Source organism: Ictidomys tridecemlineatus, chromosome Y (assembly GCF_052094955.1).
Source record: "Ictidomys tridecemlineatus isolate mIctTri1 chromosome Y, mIctTri1.hap1, whole genome shotgun sequence".
NCBI lineage: Eukaryota > Metazoa > Chordata > Mammalia > Rodentia > Sciuridae > Ictidomys > Ictidomys tridecemlineatus.
In genome coordinates, this window is record NC_135494.1 from 9781745 (window position 1) to 9785485 (window position 3741).

The following is a 3741-nucleotide window of genomic DNA, read 5'->3' on the forward strand; positions in this document are numbered from 1 at the left end:
TTATTCACATCATAATGTGTGGGTCACACTCTAATACAAAAAGCTTCCTTGTTTCTCTTAACTACCTGGAAGCTTTTATTTCTTCATTGATTGATGATTGATTGATAGATACTTCACCCAATTCCCAAAAAAGTGTAGTAAATTAATGGCCATTCTCAGGTTGATCTATCTTAAATAGCATCATGTTAGAAAGTTAATTTCAATTGTCTTGGAAATAGGTGGCATATCAATTTCAATTAAATAATAGTCATGGAAGATAGATGCTAGAGAGAAAATAATTAAAATATAACTGATTTAGGAAAAGATTAATGATCACATATGAAATCTAAACTTGATTACTTCAGAATGGTTATTTGGTTTGGGGAACTAAATGTTAGAAATAGCACAGAGATGTCAAGCCATAGGAGAAAGGTGACCTCTGCAGACCTGGGCAGTCAGAGCCACTGTGCAGCAGTTGGATACCAGGAGGTGCTTGGGAGAGCTTCCCTTAGAAACCAGGTGTTTTCTAGCCCCATCTGGGCTCCAGGAGGTTTGGATATGCAGAGAATCTTTCTTCTTTATGTTCCTGCAAGTGTTGTGAGCGTTTGGCGAAGCCCCATTCTTGCTGGGTGGGAAAGAAAGTGGACTGCACATGAAGTCATCATCATCTGCCTCTGAAACTGGAGAACCTCCTGACGTAACTAACCCAAGCCCTGGGTTGACAGGCAATGGCCTCATGTAAAGCATCTGCCTGCCTTCCCCAAACTTCACCAAAGCGGCATGTACCAGTAAGTGACATGGAAAGTAAACTGTTCAAGGAGAAGCAAGTCTTGGGGTCCAGGTGCTTCTGTTACACTCGGTCTCAACCATTCTTTGACCAGTGAATTTGAAGACAGGCTTGCCTGGTCATCCATTGATATCTGCTGATGGAGGGTATAACTTGTGGTCATCCTGGTCAGGGCTCAGTGGTACCCCACATGGACCAGGACTTCTGTGGAATCTCATTGATTAGTTTCCATGGCCCCTTCTTTGGTGACTTTGCCCAGGATCCCGGGAAACCCATGAACATGGCCAGCCTTCACCTCATCCACCTTTCATTTCGGCCACCTAAGGTCTTCTGACTTCCGAGTCATTCAGGGAAGTCTGGTCCTGTTTAGGCCACAGTATATGTGGGTGGGGGGTGGACACAGAGCCTGCCCGCCCAGCGTGGTTGGTGCTGCTCTGACACAGACACCCCTGTGAGTGAGGAGCAGTGAGCACACAGGTTGGGGGTGGTGTCCCTGCTGCTGGTTGATGGATTTTTTGAGTGTGGGCCACTTTTTCAGTCTGCTTCCCACTGGGTCGGAAACCTGGTCTTCTTATTTCCCAGGCTCTCTCCCTTTTCTGCTTCTCGCTGTGAACTTTGGACTTTCTGTCCTGCCATTCTTCATAGGTTCTTTTTTCCTATCCTTGGAATTAAATGAAAATCTTAGCCCAGGGCCCTCAGGTCTGCCTCCTAGTATGCTAAAAAGTGTGGAGGTACATAAGATGGCTCTCAGCTCCAAGTCAGAGAATTCCTTTCCATGACTCAATCAGAAGTCTAGAGAGAGAGAGGGTCTCCAGGAGGTCCTAGATACCCAGGGCCATCTACCCTTGGTACACCATGTTGGCACCCTGACTACTCTCCCCTAAGCTTGTCACCTCTTGAGCCAAGGTGGAACAGTGCAGCTATCGATGTCACACCCTCACACAGGAGGGTTTTAAACAGGAAGTGCATGGGCACAAAAGGCTGTGCTTCCCTGACTTCCCTTCTTTATTAGGTTAGGAAATATGACCCTTTTATATTTAAAAGAATTTCCCCCTCCCACAAGAAGGGTCCTGATCAGTCTAGAGAGACCACGAGTTAAGATGGCCATGGGAGTGCCAGGCAGACAGGCCTCGGAATCCACCCGCACAGTGTGACACTCTTCACAGGAGGAGCAATAAGACCACCACAAGGGCACAGTCCTTTGGGATTCACTACTCCTTCCCAGAGCATGTGCTGGCCAGAAGTTCAAACAAAAGGAACAGCCTAGGAGTTAGCAAGAAAAAAGAAGAAAATGTAGGTTGAACTAGCAACGTAATCTGTCCATCCTGGAGATAGGAAGAAAGTCATAACACTAATTTCCTTGTTACAGCAGTCCAGAGGGTCCATGTGAAGAGTGAAATGCAATCAATCTTTGCTTTGTCCTTAACAGCGAAAGCCCTTACCACCCACCCTCCCGTTAAAATGGTACATGGTATGGGGGAAAAAAACTAAAAAGTTCTTATTTTATCATGTGTAATATTAATGAGCTCTTTTGAAATATTTTCAAGCTGTGGTCTCATCCTTTTGTCAAATAGTGGGTGTATATTAAGAACTGCTATTGAGCTCAGAGCTAATATGTGAAAGTAGCTTATTTGAGAAGCTTCACAGGAAAAAAAATTAAAAATGAATTGAAATTAAGAAGAGATGCATTTTGACTCAACCTAAGACAGAATTTTTTTCATACCATGAGTTACTTAAAATGTAATAGATTATCTAGTGAATTAGTAATTTTAAAGAACCAGATCTGGGCCTAGTAGTTCTAGATCATGGAAGATGACTTCTGATTCTCTGGTTTAATATTCAAAAAAATTGAAACACAGTCTGATTAGCATGGACACCACAAATAGGCAAACCTTAGTAGAAACATGCCATTCTACGAGAGTGCCAATGTGTCAGAGTCCTGAATTCAGTGCCCTGAAGGTGTTGTGCTCATCTTCTTTCCAGTGCAGAACTGTCAGCCAACAACGCATCCAGCTTTATGACTACCTGTGCTTAGAATGTCACACATGGCAAACGGCTAGCCCTCAGGGTACACTTTACACTGCCAGCAAGTTTAACATCTCTCCATGAAACCTGTCCTTCCACAGATCTAATGCACATAACATTATGGAACTGCTCTTCAATTCCCCAAAAGAATATTTTTAGGGACTGTGTTTTAATCTAAAAGTTTGGTTTAGAGAATCAAGACACTTTTGGGACAATAAAAAATGACTGAACAGCAGTAATCATATAGAGTTTACATTGTCATAACACTTTTATTTTCTTTCACATACGTAAAAAAACTTGGCGTAAATTATTTCACTGAATTAAAACTAAGTCAATGATATTTTGAGGCACCTAACTGTAAAGTTTTCTTGGTGCTCGATTCAGCAGCACATATACTAAAGTTGGAAAGATACAGAGAAGATTATCATGTCCCCTCCACAAGGATGACATGCAAATTCGTGAAGCGTTCCATATTAAAAAAAGAATCATGGTTAATTGGATACCAAATTCTAGAATAACTAAAACAATCTTTGAGATCAGTGAGTCTAATAATTCAAAATATGTATTCCTGCTTTAAATTTATATTTCACTCTATTTTTACTATGTGCTTAGTGTGTAACGTCACTCACACTTGGAAATGATAAAGGTGGATTTATATACCCATTAACTTTCTCTGTGTGTGTGTGTGTGTGTGTGTGTGTGTGTGTGTGTGTGTGTGTGTTTGGGAAAGGGTCTCATTATGTTGCCTAGACTGACCTTGAACCCCTGGGCTCAAGCAGCTCTCCCACCTAAGTCTCCCCAGTAGCCGGGACTATATGTGAGCAGCATGCACCTGACTTGAATTACATTTTAAAATAATATTCCAATAGTTCTAATTTCTGTGAAGGAAAAATGGCTGTGTGGGAACAACCCTGTGCAGATAATAGTTAGCAGCTCTGAAAATAAGTGTG

The 3741-nt window shown here is 42.2% G+C and overlaps 1 non-coding gene across 1 annotated transcript; it reads left to right on the forward strand.

Moving 5' to 3' along the window:
- The first annotated feature begins 3162 nt into the window (after positions 1–3162).
- LOC144372177 (U6 spliceosomal RNA) lies at positions 3163–3269 on the forward strand. The gene has a single exon (XR_013432190.1). It is a non-coding gene; the product is annotated as a U6 spliceosomal RNA (small nuclear RNA).
- The last annotated feature ends 472 nt before the right edge of the window (positions 3270–3741 follow it).